At 43.8% G+C, this 21,596-nt stretch overlaps 1 protein-coding gene and 1 long non-coding RNA gene across 4 annotated transcripts in view; both read right to left on the reverse strand.

The window, feature by feature from the left end:
* Nucleotides 1-20,778, reverse strand: LOC116666394. Its single transcript, XR_004323216.1, has 3 exons — nucleotides 20,769-20,778; nucleotides 9,751-9,754; nucleotides 1-1,321 (listed from the first exon to the last, which is right to left on the reverse strand). It is a non-coding gene; the product is annotated as an uncharacterized LOC116666394 (long non-coding RNA).
* GAB2 (GRB2 associated binding protein 2) overlaps nucleotides 1-21,596 on the reverse strand; it is a 150,029-nt gene that overhangs the window by 20,586 nt on the left and 107,847 nt on the right. The gene's annotated exons all lie outside the window — the stretch shown is intronic.

Here is a 21,596-nt window from a genome sequence, read left to right on the forward strand (position 1 = left end):
AGGGAAGGTGTCCTCATCCCAAACTGGGCTGTCAGAAGACGAGGAAATACTAAGAGCAGAGGCAGTGGTCCAGCAGCATCCTCCTCCTCCTCACACACCTCCTCCCCCTCTGCCCCCACCCCCAGGGAGCAGGGCTGTGGTGCCAGGCTCTGGACCTGCCCCTGCTCCTGGAGTTGCCTGCAGGCCACTCCCCATCACAGCCTGGGCAGTAGCTGCCCCACTTCCAGGAGGCGTGGCCACCTATGGTGCAGGAGTGCGACTCTAGCCGTCCAGCAAGGCCGGCTCTGGGGCAGTGAGCACCACTGCCTTCCTTCTCTTTGGTGGCTCCTGCTGTCATCACCTCCCTCAAAGCTTTGTTGAATGAAGCTCTGCTTCCTGAAGACGTCTCTGAAGCCCTGGACCGTGAGTCACTGTACTAATGGTAAAAGCACAAATGTATTTGGAGCTGTCCCTTAAGACTGGTCCCAGCTCCTCCTGCCTGCCCTTCCAAGTCCTCCGAGGACAATGTTCCCCAACTCACCACTCTCTACTGGTCTTTTCCTCTCTTAATTCATATCTTAAACTCACGTCTGTTGTGTTAGAAAGGAAGCAAGATATTAAAGACAGATAATAATTTAGAGTGCTACGCCCCAAGCCAAGGGCATTATTCATTTGGCTGGCTCTCTAGGCTTAGTCCAAATTCCTTAGCATAACTTACAAGGCCCTTCTCAGTCTGACCTATTTCCTGCTTTCCTCCTCCCGGACCCCAGGCACATGGAAGCTTCATCAGCCTATGAATACACCAGCCCCTTTTATGATTCTCTGTTTTGGCTTATACTGCTCCTTCCGCCTGGATTTCACTTCTACTCCTCTGGCACTCATACGCAGACTTTAAGACCCTACACGGATATCATAATATCATATTCTCTCTGAAACCTTCCTGGACGTGGTCATTTTTCTGGGTGCCAACAGCACGTGGCCCATGCGTCACTATATCCACTGTTACCCTGCTTCCTTGCCTGGCCCCTGGGCTTCTAAGAACAGTGACTGACAATATTACGTCGAGTGTCCTAGCATTTACCCAGGGTCACAGGTACACAGAAAGTCCTGAGTCTGTCTTTGCAGAATAAGCAAAAACATTGATTCAGCACACAATAATTCCAATAGCAAAACTTTTTGTTCAAAAGAAAGGTTTACAGATGTAATTTCTGGCGATGTGATAGCTAGTGGGGGATAATGTTTTAGTGGTGGTGATGGTGGCTTTCTACAGTTATTCAAAGCATTTCATAGGGGATATAGTTCTGTTTCCACTCCCTGTTAGCTGACCTATTTTGGTACCCTTCTCACGGCCCTGGGCAGAATCACCAGCTCATTAATGATCCACAGCATTAACGACTCTCCAGTCCCTTCTGATGCTGGGCAGGACAATTTCTGCCAGGTACAACAGAAAAAGCCATGGGCCTCTGGGGAAAAACTGTTCCACTGACAGCTGTATTGACCTCCAAAATGAGTCCCCATTGCAGGTCCCATAGTGGACTTGATGTTTGTTAACAGAATCGATGGCTTCACTACTCCATTAGACTTGCAAGATGAACTCTCTAATGGCAGAGGAGAGAGGGTTCATGCTAGGGGATGGAGAAGCCACGGCACCAGGGATGAATGCAAGCTGCTTCCTGAGAAGACATAAGGAAGGTGCAAAGGGTTTGCAACCTTTGGTGCAATTCTACGTTGTCCTTGGTCTTGTAGACTCCTCTTCTGCCACCCAGCCCTTGGATGGGGCGTCCTTCAGGGTTCTGCCCCAGACCTTCCTACGACTTCACTCTCACTCTGGGGAATTTCCGGGGGTATCCTGTCCACTCTCACGGCTTCCATTACCACCTATGTGATGACAACTCGCAAATCTTAATCTCCAGCTCAGTTCTCCCTCCTGGGCTCCCTGCTGTAAACCCCTACGTCTGCTGGGCATCTCCATCCAGCTGTCCAACAAGCAGGTCAAACTCAACAATCTAAACGGAACTCCCACTCTCCCTGCATCCCCTACCTCAGTGAAGCCCTCCAACTGGTTCTCCAAGCCAGAAACCCAGGCATCATCTAGGGCTCTCCCCTGCTTCTCAACAACCATGTCCTGTCGTGATGTCACTGCCCTGCCTGAAATTCTTCAGTGGATCTTTGTTATCCTCAGGATGACTTACAAAGGTCTCTCTTTTAAAAACCATTTTCCCATTTTTTTTCTTCAACTTTTTTTTTCTCACCAGTACTTCCTTGTGTTTCAGACAGAATTTCAAGAAAATACCAACTTCTTTCTCATCTTCCATACATTAGGCTATAAACTCAGTAAGGGCAGAGATATTATTTCTTTTGGGAAAGTTTATCCCCAGCATCAAGCCCAGTGGGTGACAAAATTCCATAAAAATGTGTTGATGAAACACACACAGCACACAGAAGAACGTCTACTCCCTCAATAACACTCACTGACTACTCATTCCCTTCAGAATGAGGTGCAGGTTCCCCAGTCTGACAAGCACCGTCATTTGGTCACAACCTACATATCCTGCCTTGTCACCCAGTCTATCCTTCACATGCCCTATGTTGAGAGCTTGGGTGTGGGTCTCCATAAAGGAAGAGTGACCCATCCTCAGCTCTGGGGCCCTCTGCCTCCAGCTCAGGCTAGGGAACCCGATCTGTGGCCCGGTCTGTTTACTCACAGAGCTGGAGAAATCATTTCACCTGAGTCTCAGTTTCCTTATTTACAAATTGACAGCTGGTAGGTAGAAGGATGACATGCATCAGGGGTCGAGAAAACACTGCATGTTACAGGTACTCAAAGCGTGTTCTAGTCCCTGCCATATTCCCGGTGCCTAGAACGGTCCCAGTACATAGCAGGTATTCATAGTGTTGCATGAATAAAATAATTTCCACTGGCACAAAAATCCACATCTGGTTGTTTCTTGTGGTCAAAATCAGAGAGGTTTTCAAGGTCTGTTAAAAAGACGAAGTAAGGGTTAGGAGGAGCTGGACCCACAGACACTTGGAATTCCACTCCTCTGACATAAAGCCATGTCTATGAAACCAGTCAGTTCCATAATGACCTGCAGTCCCAGAAAAGTTCTTTCAGGGGTGTTTTAGCACTCAACTTTGCCCAAGTCCTACATCAGCTTTCAACTTCAAAAGATTTCTACCTGAATCCATATGATTATTCCTTGGTGCATTTACTGTGTTGAAAAGAGTCCCCCTAAACCTCATGGCACCTCAGATTGTGACCTTATTTGAAAACCAGGTCTTTGCAGATATAATTAGTTTAAATGAGGTCTATTGGATTAGCGTGGGCCCTAATCCAATGACTGGTGTTCTTATAAGAAGAGAAAACAGAGACACACAGGGAGAACATGATGGGATGACAGAGGTAGAAACCAGATAAACAAAATGTGGTATATCCATACAAGGGAATATTATTCAGCCATATAAATGAATGAAATACTAATACATGCTACAGCATGGATGAATCTTCAAAACTACTACGCTAAGTGAAAAAAGCTAGTGATAAAAGAATACAGATGACATGATTTTATTTATGTGAAATGTCTAGGACAGGAAAATCCGTAAAGACAGAAAGTAGACTAGGGGTTGCCTCAGGGGGTGGGGGAGCAGGAATGGAAAGTGACTCTTAATGAATATGGTGATTTGCTTTGGTGTGAGGAAAATTTTCTAAAATCAGATTGTGGTGATGGTTGCACAACGCTGGGAAATACTAAAACTATGGAATTGTATCTTAAATGGGTGAATCTCATGGTATGGGAAATACATCTCAATAAATTTATGAAGACACATGGTCTGACAGTTCCTCAAAAAGTTAAACACAGAGCCACCATATGACCCAGCAACTCCACTTGTAGGTATATACCCAGGAAAAGTGAAAACATACATCCACACAAAAGTTACATGCGAATGTTCACAGCAGCATTACTTAGAATGGCCAAAAGTGGAAACAACTCAAGTGCTTATAAACTGATCAATAAATAAATAAAATGTAGCTTACTGTAAAATGGGACATTATTCAGCAATAAAAATAAAGTACAAATACATCTTATAACATGAATGAACCTTGAAAGATTTATGTTACGTGAAAAGAAGCTGGACTCCATTTGTGAAATGTATAGAATTGGTAAATATACAGAGACAGAAAGTAGATTAGCAGTTGCTTAAGCCTGGGGTGAGAATGGGGAGTGGGAAGTGACTGCTAAAGTGTATGAGGCTTCTTTCTGGGGTCATAAAATGTTCCTAATTTAGAATGTGATGCTGGCTGCATAGTTCTGTGAATATACAAAAAAACACTGATACATGGTATGTGAATTACACACGCGTGCGCGCACATGCATGCATATGCCCTCTGCAAAGTATGAAGTGTAGAGTATACACAAGAGGTTAACAGTGGTCCAATTACATAACATGTGACCTTTAGTTTTTCTTTACTTCCTCTATGATGAGAAAACTGAACCCTTGGTAAATACCAAGCTCTTCCTTACTGAAGTTTACTGAATAAGAGACATTCTCCACTTCCTATCTTTAGTTCCCTGTATCTCCTCCAAACCCACTCTTCAGGGTTTCATCCCATAATCACAGCAAGGCAGTGTGAAGTTCAGCTAAACAAAAAAGCAAGAACTCATGGTTTGGGGTGAAAAGACTCACGCAGCCTGAAGTTCCGCCTCACAGTGAGTGGGTCTCAAGCACATGACAGGAGTCAGGAGCCTGGGGATCCTGTGTGATCACAGATGGGTCTCTCTCTGAGCTTTTGTTCCCTACCTGTCTAGTTGGGAGGGTAACCCCTGGCCTGCCTATCTGTCTCACTGGGCTGCTGGGAAGGGTGAAAGAGATAAAACTGTGAAATCAAATCCATGCACTCATATAAAATGTTCATAGGATTTGTTTTTACTGCCTGGGTACCTCTTGAGGGGAGGAAAGAATAGTAAAGATAAAGGAAAACGTTAAACAATAAGTGGCGGGGCTGCTCGGGCATGTGGCTGTGAGGCCACGGTAATGATGTCTTGGGTCATTAGGAAGGTCAGTTACACAGCAAGGAGAAAACGGACATTTCCAGACTTCTGGCCTGAGCTTCGGTCTCCAAGTCTAGACGAAAGATAATGCCAGAAAATGCCTGAGTCAATTTGTTTTCTTTTAAACAAAGTTTTATTTTTTTTCCTCTTCTTCCTGGCTTCTTTTTAGGGCCCTACAAAATCACTCCCCTTCCTTTCCACAATCACCCCTGGGAAGCCTGCCCAGCATACAAACACTCCTCCCACCTCCTTGCAAAACTCTAGAACAGGAAAACTCTGAAGGATTTCGGTGGAGGAGCCCAGCCCAGCCCAGCCCAGCCGTCCACTGGCTGGTGATAACAGGGGCAGGAAAGGGGCGGTTGGCGGGAGTTTCTGGAAAAGGTGACTGGCCAAAGAATGACTGGTTCCCTTATCTCAATGCCCTTTCAGTCTTTAGCCTTTCCCCATCAGTTCCCCACCCCAAGCCTCAGTGGGTCTCAGAACCCAGAAAGGGTAGACCAAAGCCCAGGCTGGACTCAAAGCCTGGCTCTGCTAACCCCTGGCTCTGGCCTTGGACAGGTTACATAAACCTTTTGGATCCTCTCCTTTTCTACAGGGAAAAGACAGACTTTGCAGGTCTCCTTCGAGGGGCTGGAGATCATGTAGGTAAAGCATTTAGCACAGTATCCCACCATTCTTATCGCTGCCGGTCCTAGAGTACACTTGGAACTGGGGAGACCTTGAAATGGGCCAGGAGGCATGGAGGTGCTTTCTAAGCTGTTGTGGATGCTTGGAAGGTAATTGTGGTCACTGTTACAGTCACTGCTGTACCCTGGACAGATGTTATATGTGGAACTAAAAAGACTACGATAATCACAGCTGCCATTCACTAAGCATGTACTGTGCGTCTCCAGTCTACCCCACGACGTAGGTATTATTACCTCCACCGGCTTGTTTGTTTGTTTGTTTTGCCCTTCTGTTTTTTGGAAGGGTGGAGAAACTGAAGCTCAGAGAAGTTAACAAGGACCTCTGGGGTCACACAGCTAGAAGGTGGCATAGCCTAGATCTGAAAGAGATCTCACTGTTTTCAAAGCCAATTCTTCTCACTCATGTAGAGAAGAGAGTCCCCATGAAACCCCTATGAGGTAAATATTAGTTTTAGGAGGCAGAGTCAAGTAACAGCACGAGGGGCCAGGCCCAGCTCTGACGCCAACTGGCTGAGTGACCTTCGACATGCCATTTCACCTTTCTAGGCCCTGTTTTCTGTGTTTATAAAAAGAAGAACTTGGATTAGATCAGGGATACACATCAAAGTCATCTCTGGGAAACTCAGAGCTGCTCCATGTAAAACCTAATAAGTTATATTTACACAGAGATTTAGATTCAGATCCACTGGTTTGGTCTCTAACAGGGGTAGAAGGGTTAGGGTCAACTGAAAAATCAAGGGCAAAGCAAGCTCAAAAGCCAAATGAAAGAACAGGTTCTTCCAAAAATATTTCTTTGTATCATTAAGATTCTGTACTGGAAACCATCCTTTTTCTTCCTGGCCCTCCGTGTCATTTGTCCTCGGCCAACTCCAAAGGAATGGAGAGCAACAGAATGGGCCTGACGTGGTTCAGAAACATGGGAGTCCAGGTCCCGAAGTTGCTTATCGTAGGGCCTTGGGCAAAACTTCGAATCTCTCTGCACCTCATCTCCCACGTTGTCAAATTTTCCAGGATTCCATGAGATGAACTATGGGTAAACAGTAACCGTTAAATACTACGTACATGGTTGTTGGCTCGATATGTGTTACATTCTATCACTTATTCCTAGAAGACAAATGGTGGGAAAAATCTGAGGGTTCTACTGGGGAGAAGATGACTGATGGAAGAATTCTGAAAACAATGGTAGAGGGTTCTACGGGGTGAGTGGTTCCCTGGAGAACGCAAATTGAAAAACCAGAGTCAGATGGGTGGAGAATTCTAAAAACAAAAGCAGACTGACAGGTGTTGATGGCTGGATCAACAGATCCAGGTCATTTTAACTCACAATCACGAGACTGAAATTATTTAAGAAGGAATAATCCTCAGAATCCTCTGGCGCACCCATCATAATTAGAGAAGTTATTCATAAATTTAAGGCTAACTACAAAATGTCTTTACTCTTCACAATAACTCACATAATATGGCAACCAGAAGGGACCTCAGACTCCAATCACTCATTTATCACCACCACCCTCCCTACTCATCCCAAATCTCTTTTTTACAGTTGGCAAAACTGTGAGGCTACTTGTCCAAGGCCACATAGTGGGTCAGATGTGAACTATGGAATTAAAATTCAGATCTCCTAGTCCAGGAGTCCTTCCACTGTACCAATAGAAAGCTGTATCAATGGGAATGAAGATGCATTCTCTATAATGGGAAGTGGGGGACAATCAAGTCGGGAGATCTGATCACCAGGACACTGGCCAGTGGGATGGCTACTTTGTCATGAATTTATAGTGTTACTCACATTTGCATGGTAAGTAAACATTTGCTGGATCAAACTTCTAAAGACTAGTATAAACAATTCCCCAAGTTCAAGAATATAAGTCTTTTGGTGTTTATTAAAACTGTAAAGCAGAGGAAGAAAAAAGGGGAGGCCGAGACAGGCGGTAACATGAGACTGTGCGAGACCTTTCAGTGACCATGCATGCCCACCCCACTTCCGAGGAAGGATCTGGGAAGGACACCATCTCAGAGATCTGAAAGCCGAGTCAGAGTGCCCTGACCTTGACGCATAGACTCGGTGTACTTTAGCAGAAATCGACCTGGTGGAGGGCGCAGGGGAAAGAGAGTGAGTGGCAGAGCTCAGAGGCACGTCGCGCAGTCTCTGGTCACACATTCTTGCATAACCTTCTTTGCCCTGGGGTGTCTCATTTCAGAGATGGGAAACTGAAGCCCACAGCAAATGCCATGTTTTCCATAAGGTCTCTGGTGAGAACCTATCACACCTTCCGCTCGCTACACCTTTAACAGTACTTTATTCTGCTGTTTATTTCATGTTGGGAATTCACCAATCTCTCATACAAAACTAGACAGTGTGCTATTAGAAGTCAGGACCTAGACCAGCTCTGTTTCTCTGACAGTTTATAACACGATGCTCTGTGCCTACTAAGCGCACGGATTAGAACAAGGTGTCAGCAAACACACCAAGGCAGTTAAGTTTTGTTGGAATCTTCCCCTTTTGGGTCAGAAGAATGAATGAAGAGCTCCAGGATCTAAATGTAAACTGCTGTTCGGGGTGGACGGAGCTGTTATCTCTTAGCCAGGCTGTCTGAGCTGTGTATGTTCCTGCTTTTGGACAGCTGGGTCTATATTTAGCCGTGGATGCACTGTCCTGCTCATGTCGGAGAGATCAGGTTACGAGCTGTGTTCTCAGCTTATCTGCCACACTGATGGCACATCTCAGTTGTGACAGGCCTTCCTCCTGCTGCTTTGAGTGGGGCTTCGGTTGGCTGGCTGTCCCCCTCAAAGAGTCCATTTGTATTTGGAATGAAGCACACTTGCTTACTTAGGGTCATGAGTCCTGCCTGGGCACTTTGCTAGGAGCTGCTGGCTCGTCAAAAAGAGGAGATCTTGTCCTTGCTCTGTGAGCTTATACTACAGTTGGAAAGAGCAAATTTATAGTCAGGGCAGCCCTTCTCTCTTCCCCAGAGGGACTCTGGGAGCCCATTAGTGTTCCCACGGGAATCAACCCGTCTAAGGACACCGTCAGCTCACACGTCAATGATTCGCACTTGACCCTTCTTACCTTTCCACAAAAAAATTGAAAATCTATCACTGTATTTTTAAGCTGCCCAACTTCATAAGAGGTAAGCTTCCCCCTCCCTTTACAGTGACTTTCACTAAGAAACGACTCAGAGACAACTCGGAGTGTCAGACATTACGACGGGAGTTTATTAAGAGTCATTAGCAGCGGCAATAATCACAGGAACAATACCTGAACCTGCTCTGGTGTGGACGGTGAGGCTGGGATTTCGAGCGCTCCAGCCTGGGTAAGGAATGATGAGATCTGCAGCGTTATCTGCCACAGAACTGTGGCTTTGGGAGAGGCAGTGCGGTTTAGGGAAAGGAACATGGATTCTGAAATCTGAATCTCAGCTAGTTTAGCTGTGGAACCTAGTGATGATACCTGAAGCTGAGTCCTAATTTGTAAAATCTGTATAAATAGCCACCTGCAGGGTTGTCCCAGAGAGTCAAGAAATTCCACAGTGCCTGTACATCAGGGCTCTGCAAAGGGAACTTCTCCCTCAGCATCCCATCGTGGGAGGTAGCCTGGTGAGGGAGATCTTCAACTGTGTTCACAGACCTTCAAGGTTTGATCAGAGGCAGGACTGGTACCAGAGGATGCAAATGGACTCGACTGGCCTTGGACTGGTGAGTACAGGATTGCAGAGCAGAGAGCCTGGCAGGCAGCTCCTTCTCAGCCACAGCCTCCAGTCCTGGCTCACAACAATCTGGCTTCGTAGCTTCCCTACTCATCTTCCAGCCTTGTGTCTTGATGCCTCAGCAACCCTAGGTTTTTTTCCACTGGGGTCCAAAAGGGACGGCTGTCTTTTTAACACCCCTAGAAGAGCCAGCACACTAGACCATAAGTTCATGTATCTGAGTAGGCTTGCCAAGGTGTATTATTACACTAGAACAGGGGTTGGCAAACTATGGACCATACATCAAATCTGGTCCACCACCTGTTTTTGTACATAAAGTTTTACTGGAACATCGCTACACCTATTCATTTACATACTGTTTATGGCTGCTACTATGCTACAAGGGTGAAGTACAGGGAACATACAGGTGGTAAAGCCTAGAATATTGCCTAACTGGCCCTTTACAGAGCAACTGTGAGAGGCCCTAGACTAGAAGGTCTCCTTCTGGTTTGTACAATCATGTCCTCTTTCAGAATATTAGCATCTAATTTAAGTTCATCACTAAGGAGACAAAAGTAAGCTGAAACCAAGACCAATGAATCCCAAACTTGTGCTTTGGAATAATCAAGAAGAGGAATCACAAGAAAAGCCAGAGCCCATGAGTATTATTGTAAGGAATCATATTCGTTTCCTCTTAGTACTCCTTGGGCTCAACAACGTGCTAGCTGCTGGTCACTGCACAGAATCAAAAGGTGCAGGAGGAAAACATGATCGACTTGTACTGACAGGCTTGGGAGAAAACACCAGATTGTTCTTTCTGATCCCTAACCATTTCTTCTTCTTCCATGTCATGGAGGCACAGATGTCATTTTCCGTATCGAGATCTTGCAGTTTTCGTTAAACCGATTCCTAAGTATTTTTGATGCTATTGTAAAAGGAATTTTAAAAAATTATTACAACTTTGACGTCTATAACCGCTCTGAAAAGTTGGCCTACTCATTTAACATGTGAAGAGACTAAGACTCAGAGAAATAAAATGACTTACTCAGTGTTACAGAACTCTTAGGAAATGCCCAAACCAGGGCTCAAACCCAGGTCTTTTCCACACCAAGCTGAGAGCTCATTCTATGACATAGCTCTACGTGAGGGTAGAGGAGCAACATATACAGTACAAGTCCTACACAAACATCTAGTGGAATTGAAAACAGACAACTATTTAAATATGACCAGTAAAGAAACCAAGGCCCAGAGAGGCCTTTCCTGATCCCCTGACCTAACTGCTTTCTGGTCATTTCTTATCACACTACTTTGTATTCTGTCTTCTTTTCATCAGAGCACTTATTGCTACTATTTAAACCTTTTGCCTTTGATCTGCCTCTTCCCACCTGACTATAAGCTCCTTTAAGTATTTGAACCTCATGTGTTCTGTTCATCATTGATGCTTCAGTGTGGTGGCTGTAAAAACACGCCTCTCAGATCTCCTGATGTGGGTTGCATCAGTGTAATTGACTGCCCCAGCTGCTGGCCTTCTGCATCCCTCAGCTCCACATGGGCTGTTCTCATCCAGTGACAATGAGCGGCAGGAGGACTAACACAGGCCTATTCCTATGCGACATGGGACTCCTTCAGTTGGAGAACTCCTTGGCTAGAGAAATTCCACGGACCTGGCTGAAACTGTCTTAGAACTGCACAGCAAGTCTAGCCTTCCTTCCTTCCTCCTCTCCATCACTGGCGTCAGACCTACATCCCACTGAGGGCTCTCCCCTCTTCTCCGGCTCAGTCCCACTATCCTTCATAGGTGTCTCACCCAATAAATCTCTTGCTCATCTAAATGCATCTTGACAGCTGCTTCTCAGAGAACCTTAACTAACATACCCAGCGTCTAAAACAGGGCTTGATGAACAAAAGGCTGGCGCAGGTTCATCCTGCAAGTAAACCACAGACCCAGAATCAGAACTCAGGTCCCTAGTTCCCCAAGCCAAAACCTTTTCCACTTAGATCACCAATCATCTGAGAATTGTTTTTGGTGCCTTTGTCCAAAGGGCCACTGCTCTGATGAATTTGAGGGGAAAATGTATCCACCGATAGTCCAATTCCATAGCTGCCCTCTCAGCTCTGTTTATATGTATTGGACTCTAGTGGGCATGAAAACATCTGTCTTAGATTCAGAGAAAACTGAAGCTATGGTTTAGGTCAATCAAGAAAAGCTAGCTTGGGTTGAAATTAAAAGCAGCAAGAACTCTATGTGATATCCTCTTAAACAAATAGAGGGAGACCAGCTACAATGCCAAAGTCAGACAAGGTCATCACAGAAGAGCAGAGACAGCAGTGACTCTTCTTCAGGTCTTTGTGCACATGCTCAAGACCCTGTACAGGTATTGTGACAGCCTGAAGCAAGGAACTGTATCTAGAATTTCAGGGTATGGCTTAATAGTTAAGATCATGGATTCTGGAGCCAGACTGTCTGGGTTTAAATCCCAGCTCCTTTACTTACTAGTATATGAACTAGGGAAAGTTACTGAACCTCTCTGTGCCTTAGTTTCCTCATCTGTGAACTGGGAATAATAATAGGTATCTGCCTTATAAGATTACATGAGCTAAAATCAATGAAATGCTTAGAACACTGCTTTATATATGGCAAACTCTATGTAAATATTAGCTTCCATTATTAGTAGTAGTAAATTTAAAGAGACACCTTTGTTTTTGAGCATCTCAATAACTTAAGTATAATACATCTCAAATCAGGAAAGTCAGCAAGGTTTATCGATAAACATATTAATCACACGCAGAAAGCATGTTTTTGAGTTCAGGCAAAACGGAGATCGTGTTATTTAAGATGTTTCAGTTTTGGGGAGATAAGAATAGCATGGTACACACACTCAAAGGGCCGTCATGAAGATGACAGAGGAGGCCGCAACAACTTATTGGCCATACATTCAACGGGCATTTAGTGTGTGCTTATCATGTTCCAAACACTATACTATATGCCTTAAAAGGGTTCTTATATAATCTACATAATAACCTTGTGAAGAATGTCTTGTTTCTATTTTACTGATGCAGAAATTGAGGCTCAGAAGAGTACATTAACTTACTCAAGACCAAGTTAAGACTGAGCTCGTCAGTGTTGTGCATTCATGTTATTTACATGATTCCAAGACCTGACCTGTGCTCTCTGATTTTGACACTAAATTAACCTTCTGAACCAGTATGTATGAATGGATATATATTGTATACATGTGTGTGCGCGCGCGCGCGCACATACTTGATAAGTCAAGCATAAAATGATGTCCTTACCAACATCACCTGGAATACTAGCCAAAAGTCAAGAAACCTGGGCTTCAAGTCTGGCCTCGCCAGTTAGCTGTATGACCTCGAGCTCCCCTCTCTTGACGTACGGACACTTTGTCATTTGAGGAGTTTGGAACTAAACACTCTCTCAGGACCCTTCAAGATTTCATATTCTAGAATCTTCTCAGCCTATGAAATCTACTCCCTTCTCTGCCTCGGCTACGTGTTTGGCTATTATGATTCACCGGCCATGAAGAATTCATTCACTGACCTCATCCACAGAAGGAGTGAGGAGGTGGAGAATAAAAGCAAACAATAAAGAAATTATAGATACAGAAAATGAAGTTTAGGTCATCGGCATACCCAGCCACTTCAGACCAGTGAGAACACTATCCATTTTGAGGTTTTCTTTGCTTTGTTGTTGTTGTTGTTGTTGTTGTTGTATTTTATACCATTGTTTCAATAGATGGAATTTTAGACCCTATGTCCTGCTAACAAGGTTAGAATGTTTTTGACGCCTTTATCCGCCACCTCAACAGTGAATTTCTCAAAACAACAATATTTGGAAATAAGCTTGAATTTTTTTAAACTGTAATTTTGTATAACTATTTACAAAGATATAACTAAACACTGTAACTAAATCATTCATTTGAATCATCACTGGGCAGCTACTATGTGTCCCCACCAATGTGGTGACAGAAGATGAAAGGGTCATGCTCTCATCCTCAGGTCTCTCACACATCTCCCCTTGTTTCCAAACTTCACGCTCTAGCCTCAATGAACTATTTCCAGTTCCTTAAGCTTCTGGGAACTTAAATAGAAGCCCACGGAGAAAGCAAGAGAAACCTGAATTTTGAGGTGATGCGTTGTGTTAATTAACCTGATTGTGATAATCATTTCACAATGTATGCACATATCAAATCATCATGATGTACACGTCAAATATGTATATAGTTTTGTCAATTACACTTCTATAGAGCAGGGCAAAAATAAATATCTAGTATATTTAGTTCCATTTATGTAAAATTAAAAAAAGAAATCTGAACTAACTGAGAAAACCCTGTATTGATATAAGTTTTATACTATGTTGATTAAAACTTCAGTTTCTATCACTAGCCAGATGGGGGCTTGATACTGAAATTAAAATCAGAAATTGAAAAAAAATTTTTTTCACACGAGGTTAACCTCAATTATTTTTATCAGCTAACTATATCTTGGCACCGTATCATAGTTCAGTTAAAAGCAGGTAAGTCTAGGTGAAAACTGAGAGGAGATAGGCAGTCACTTACAAGGGTTCCAGGGGTACTTTGGCGGACAGAACACAAACTGGAGGACTTGACAGAGCTCATAAAATCACCACGAGCAGAGTCATGGCTCAGGCTCTTCTCTGGCATGTGTCCCTAGGACAGGACCTGGCAAAAACAGGTATTCAGTGTGCTAAATGAGTGAACACAGAACCAGAAACTGGGCATCACCCAGAAATGTGGGCAGTGTAGTCCACAAGGAAGAGGAAGCATGTTTAGGGAAAGCAGAAGCAGATTTTCTTCAGAAATTCAGGCAGACAGACCACTTGTAACCCAGAAGTCAGCCACTGGGCAGTGGGGCTGCAGCCACTGGCTCTTAAGGAGTAGGTAGGTAAGCCTGTGGTCTCTGAGAGGGACTAAATAAAAGCAGGATAGGGTCCAGGCCTAGGTGGAATTCGAGACAACAGTCAAGTTAACAGGGAAATGACTCAAGGATAGGAAAAGTAGGCAAAGTCCCAGGGCTGACCGTAGTTTGCACACAAGATTAGGGTGAGAACTGAGCAAAAAGGATGAAGGATCCCAGAGCTGGGGTGCGTGGTGGGCCTGAACTCGGAGGTAGAGTCTGAAGGCCTCTGGCTACAGAAGAGGCTGGCGATCTGGTGACCATGAAACCAACACAACCTCTAGATCAGTTTCCCAGACTTTTCCATTTTATGGATGAGTGAAAACACTGCCTCTTTATTTCTACACTTTTAAAAACTGACACACAGGGCTCATAATTGATTGTGTCAAATATGGAAAAAACTATTCTTTACTATGACTGTGATTTCATACACACACACACAGACACTTTAACGAACGTGCATACCCATACACAGAGAATCTCTGAATAAAGAGGTTTAATATCTGACTACACTTAACTTTATGAAAACTGACATCTTCCTTATGTTTTTCAATTTTGTTGTGGACCAAGGAAATTTTTCATAGCTCAGCACTGGTCTGTGGACCTCTGTTTTGAAATATCTGCGGCAGACCGATATTTTCACACTGTGATCCAGCTTTCCAGGCCACCACGGGGGAGAAGGAGGGGCAGGCCACCTGGGTCCAGCTCCAGCTTGCAGCGCCTAACTCCCTCTCCTGCAATATTCAAAGCAGCTCCCTCTCACCTGTTTGATATATTGTGTTCCATGTAAGATTTAGTTAACAAGCAATGCAAAACCAGAAAAGTTTGAAAATCACTGGTCCCCAAACTCCTAGTTTACCGTTGAAGAAACCAAGATCTACACACTGAATCAGTAACAAAGCTGAAATGAAAACCCAGGACTTTGACCCTCAATTCAGATCCTAGAGAAAGATGACCATACCCACTGATTTTTGCAGAGTTCAGAATCCTATGCAGAGCTGGACAAAACTGGATGTGTAATCATAACCAAGATCTTCAGGGGTCCCAGGTGGCCTTACCACTAAATTCAAAGCCCTAATTCTACTTGTAGCCAAAAATTAGAGTTCTATTGGGCTTTGGAATCTGGTCTGGGATCAATCCAACAATGATTTACAACCTTCCTTCACTAGAGATAAGCAGAAGTACGCAAAGACCAAAAAAGGGGGGAACATCTCAAGAGACGTTTGGGAGCTTTCCAGAGCTTCTGGTGTTGAGGAGTTGGGATAAGATGCTCTCATTTCTAACAGTCTGTGGGTTTGGCAGGTAACTCTAGACTCAATCTATGTTGGCTGGCTGGGGTGGTGAGGGGGAGTGTCTGGTATACAAGGGAAAGCAGGAAGAAGGATCAGGGCTTAGGACAAAGAGAAAAGGGTCAGGTTTCTCCCTGTCTCCCTTTCCTCCTCCAGAGGGTCTGGACTTTGCTGCAGGTCAGGGCTGGACCCTGTTCCAGGACAATGTAAAAGTGTCTGTGGGGATTTTATGGAGTTCATGTCCCAACTCAAAGCCTACTCTCAGGGCGACCAGACCCAGCTGCAGACAAAAAACAAAAAACAAACAAACAAAAGATTGGGGAGGAAGGTCTGATATTTCAGGGTTATTTAGAATAACATTTTTTTTAAAGGCATGAGGATTTCAGATCTGGCTGGAAACTGGTCTGGATGTTTATTTTCCTCATTGTCTCAGTGGAAAAAAAGGGTGGGTGATTCAGACAGCAGCCTCCGCCTCTGGGCTGGGGCCCGGGTCAGTCTCCACTCTGTTCTCTGCTCCTCAAGGGACCTGTGTCAGCCTGGAGAGAAGCTGCCTATCACCTCCCACATTGCCTCTAAGCTTCCAACAGGGGTCCCCCAGAAGAGCTGAGAGATTTGAGTTTAGTTTGGAAAAACAACAACAACAAAACCCCAAAAAGCAAAAGGTAGGGGAGAGAACAAGGGAGGAAAAGGTCCTCCTAGGAATGAGAGAGAGAAAGGGTGAGGTCTATGAGAAAGGCCTCTTTCCTCCCCACCCTCCTGCACTCCCGGCTGCTCCCCGGCTCTCCCACTCACTGTGTCAAGGGGAGAAGGACCAAGGTCACCAGAAGGCATCTGGGTGGACTGCCTGGCTCCACTGCAGCCCTCCCTGTTGTTGAAAGTCCAGCTAGAATACGGGGTCCTGACCTTTAAGGCACTAGTCAATCTCTGGAGAGGAAGGAGCTGTTTGAAGGCCCTGATAACATTCCTCCCCCTGGAGGCTGAAGATTTCCCCTAATGCATTCCCATGGGTATCATTAGATCCCAGAAAGGACCCAGGACCTAAAAGAATTCTGCTGTTGAGTTACTGGGGAAATTCACAGACAACTAGAAGTTTAAATATTTACCAAATATTTTAAGTGGGGAGGGGGCAGTCTCACCCAAAATTTTAGTAGAGAAAAGGTGGGGAACAGATAAAGAACAGTTGGTTGGAACTCTGGGGAGTCTACTTTCTATAGAGTTAGTCATGCGACTACTGTGAAGTTCCTGCCAGGGAGTTCAAGAAGGGAAAAAGCTACAATGATAGACAGGATATGGAAGAGGCTCTGGCCTTCAAAATCTTCAAGAGTTACAAATGGGGCTCTGGTGACCTAAACTCCCTGAGCTCTAGGTCACAGGAGTTAGTTGGCTACTCTGAGATGGATCACGTTATCTTGCTAATTTAGCCCTTGAAGATTAATATGAATGTATAGACAGCACTTCACTTTCCAAACGTTTTGTCCTCAGTGATTTATCAGCTTCTTGCTTCTCCTCCTTGCTGGCTATTTTGTGATTTATAAGCAGCCGTGGTAAACAGGTCTGTGAAAAAGGGTTCAGATAAATGAGAAGGGGTTAAAGCACACAGCCTTCGGATGGAGTGGAAAGCCTTGTGTTCTCCATCCGGCTACACTGCTTTCTGGCTTTGTCCACCTGTAAACCTTAGCTTCTTTCCTGGTGCAATAGGGATAGTGTGAGCAGCCTTGCCTATCTTGTTTTGTTTATTTCTTTATACTCAAAGGAGACTGCACAAGTGTTTCTGTAGTCTGCAAAGTTCTTTAAAAACACCATCTACTTAAATCATATCCTGTTCATCTTGACCCATGGATATAAAAATCACCATTTTCACCACAAGCACTACACAAAACGCAGGGACACGAGCAGCTACTGTTCACACTGTGTGGCTACACACTTCCCAGCGTCCTCCCAGCCCCTGCGAAGCAGCATCATCTCCACTTTACTAATGATAACACCTTAGAGACAGAGTTACTTGTTCAGCATCGTAGAGCAAATAATAGCAGGGTTGGGCTCGAGCGCAGCTAGCCTGCCTCTCAGAGTGTACGTGAGAGTGAGCACTGTGCAGGCCCTGGACCAGCTACTGAATAGAGGAAGGGGGGGGATGACTGGGAAGGAGAAGCCCTCAGCTTAGAGGACTCAAAGGGGTGAGTGAGCGCTTTCCTAACAGTGGATGACTCCTGAGCCCATGAATAATTCATCCAAGCTCTATGCTGGGAGCTGGTTCTTTCTGTGTGTGGTGCATCTGGTCAGGGACAGCTGCCCACGACTGGGCCACAAATGTGAGGACTTGGACGCGCCTGCTCATAAACACAGCTCAGTGCAGCTTTCTGCTCCCTGGCTCAGGGGACTGAAGGCTATTTTGATTCCCAGAGGAAGGCGGGGTTCGTACTCTTCCATGTGCGTGCGTACAGACACACACACACACACACAAAACAAACAATAAGCAAACTCCACATATATGATATGACATGTGATATTCGTTCTTGGAATTGCTTTTCTTTCTTGATCATCATCTCTGGTTTCCTTTTGGAAAGAGTTCTCTATCAGGAGGCTGTTTCCTCCACCCTTGTGTTGATGTTCGAACCCAGTGTCGCTCCTGCTCTGGTCTTGATCCTAGACAGGTTTTATCCTAGGCATTTTTGGCTAGCATATGTAAGGGATTGGAAGGTGGCAGCAGAAAGAAGCTGGGGGTGGCAAGAAGGATTAAAAAAGGCTCCATCTGTCATACAACATCTTCCAGCTGAAAGTGAAAAACAGTTTTTTTTTTTTAAGGGTCTTATCACAACTCTAAGAAAAAAAAAAAAAAAAAAGAAAGGAAAAAGTATCTGCTTGAAGGAGGCTCCCCATGGTATAAGACATTGCTACAGGACCAAGAGCAAGCAGGGATGTGCACTGCACAGGTCTAGGGGATACCTCTATGTGGAGTACAATCTGAATTCTCCCTTGGGAAATATGAAACTTGAGGGGCTGCCAGTGGTCTAAGGTCTGTGTTGATGAATCCACAGAGAAGCAGAATCATTGGGTAAGAAGAGGATTTTCTCTGTATTTGAAGAAAGGAAACTGAGATCCTGATCAAGTGACTTCTTCACATCATCCTAGAGTTGTGATTTGAGCTCAGGCATCCTCACCCCCCGCCTACAGGCTCACCAATAGAGCCATCAAGATTAAAGCTCTAGAAGTTACCAAATTCTTGGAACATTCTAGCCCAAGGATTTGAGCAATAGGTTGGTGAGGAGGGAAACCTGAGCCAGCTGTAGGACCTGGTGGAAGTGGTCAAAAGGGTCTTCCAACCTAACACGTGGCATCCACAGGGGCAAAAACATTCGAGCTTGGTTCTGGCATATGTTCATATTCCAGGAGGTCCGGGACAGAGACAACATATTATAATGTAAAGTCAGACCTGGGTTAGACTAGAATCCTGGCTCTGTCATTTTCTAGCCCTGACCTTGAGTCAAAAATTGTAGCTTCCTCAAAGGATTACTATGAATTTTTAATTGGAATTTATGTAGAGTCCCTACTTTACATAGAATAGGTACTCAATACACAATTTCTATTATTTCTTTCTGTGGCCACCGAGGGTTAGGTAACAGCACAAGGTGTTCCTTGCATAAGACAGGTGCTGATGCCAACACTCAGGCGACTGGACTGTTCTCAACAAGCCCCAGCAGAAGGAGAGCAGTGCTGTATTAAGGAAGAGTCTTGGGCAAATGCGAGTTGGATGGCCCATCTGAACCCGGCCAAGGCAAGGGTGTGGACAGAGAAGAGCTTTAGTCCTAGAGTGTTAGGCGGGGAAGAAACAGCACATTTCCTTCTTTGAAAAAAATGGAAATAAAGTGATTAAACGAAATAAGGTACTTAAGTGAACGTAGGTCGTCAAGTGTTAATTTCCTTCCTGCTTTTCCTCCAGATCTTGACTCTCAGCTAAAAGAAACACTGACTTGGGTGATTAATCTCTAATCCTTTACTAGAGATATTTTACAGATACACTTTTAAGAAAGCTTCTACATTAAAACATACCCCATTATGTGGCTGAATCTTTTTACATACCAGATTCTGCTTCAAGAGGGAAGAAAAGCCTATTGTCTGCATCAGAAAGATCGCACAAAGAATCCTGAGCCTCTATCATAGACAGACAGTATTCCTGCTCTGGTAATTAAACCACCAGACATCTAATAAAATAGTCTCTTTAAAAAAAGAAGTTAAAGGTTAAAGGGAATATATTATTTAATAAACTAGGCTGTTGAAAAAATACTGACTTGATCATTTGTCACCCCCTTAATACCTTCCCTTCCTTTCCTTCCCTTACTGAGCTGGTGCTGCACGAGCTGGTGCTGCACGAGCTGGTGCCTCCATCCTCGGTGATACCCCTGTTACAGTACTTCCCTGTCACTGTCTGGTTGTATGTCTGTCCCCTCCTCTAGACCATGATGTCTGGGTACTGGAACTCTACTGTTTATCTTTGTAGTCTGTAGCCTCAGTGATTATGACAAGGACTGTCACAGAATAAGTGCTCCATAAAGGTTGGCTGAATGAATGAATGAACAAATGAATCTTCCTACCACAGAGAGCAAGCCCAGATAACATAGTTCTAAATATTTACATTCGAATTGTACTTAAATTCTATACAGTAAAAGTAAGAATTTAGACAATAATTTTTTAAAATATGTGATTAAAATAAAAGATATTTGCACCAAGAGTAATTTCTGCTACATCTCAAGGATATGTTTTTCTTGGTAGGCACCTCTAATCCCACAAGGAAATAATTCAATTAAAGCAATTTGCTTTCTGGTTACTTTCACCCCTAATGATACCTATTTCCTAAAAAGCTGAGGTGTTCCTTGGACTTATTTCTCACACTTACGGAAGCTTTGAGACTAGGGAATCTATGGGTTTTTCTCCTGTTTTGTTTTTTTTTTTATTCCTTTCTTATTTTCTTCCTTTTTATTGCAAGATCATTTTATTCCTTTGTTAGGAGTAAGATAAAATGAAAACAAAACCCAAATCCATAAAGTCTATAATAACAAAGACTTGAGGAAAACAGAAAATTCCACACAGGAAGCAAAGATTATATCAAAGAACTTAAGAGTAAGATGGGGCTCATAATCCTTCCTCAACGAAGATCACAGAATTCCTAGGGCAGGACGTCTAGTCCAGGCACAATCAGCTACATAATTTGCAGGGCCCAATGCAAAGTGAAAATGTGGGGCCTCTTGCTCAGAAATTCACTTTCAACACAAATAAATGGAAAGACACCTTGTGTTTATGGATTTGAAGAATTTACATGGTTAGAAATGTCCACAGTATGCAAAATCACCTAAAGATTCAGTGCAGTACTTATCAAGATGCCAATGGCATTTAAAAAAAAAAAAACAAAAACAGAAATAGGAAAAACAATCCTAAAATTCACATGGAACCACAAAAGATTCCAAACAGCCAAAGCAATTCAGAGAAGGAAGAACAAAGTTGGAGGCATCATACTTCCTGATGTCAAACTACATTATAAAGCTATAGTAATAAAGTATGGTACTGGCATAAAAACACACCCATAGACCAACGGAATAGAATAGAGAATCCCAATATATGATCAATTAATATTTGATAAGGGAGCCAAGAATACTCAATGGAGAAAAGTTTTGTCAATAAATGGTGTTGGGAAAACTGGATATTCATACGCAAGAGAAAGAAACTAGAACCCTATCTTACACAATGCACAAAAATCAACTCAAAATGGATTAAAGACTTAAACATATGACCTGAAAACATAAAAATCCTAAAAGAAAACATAGAGGAAAAGTTCTTTGACATTGGTCTTGGCAATGATTTTTTGGATATGACATCAAAAGCACAAGCAAGAAAAGCAAAAACAAACAAGTAGAACGACATTAAACAAAAAAGCTTCTGCACAGCAAAAGACACGACAAAATTAAAAGACAATTTAAGGAA

This window comes from Camelus ferus, chromosome 10, assembly GCF_009834535.1.
Source record: "Camelus ferus isolate YT-003-E chromosome 10, BCGSAC_Cfer_1.0, whole genome shotgun sequence".
NCBI classification, from domain to species: domain Eukaryota; kingdom Metazoa; phylum Chordata; class Mammalia; order Artiodactyla; family Camelidae; genus Camelus; species Camelus ferus.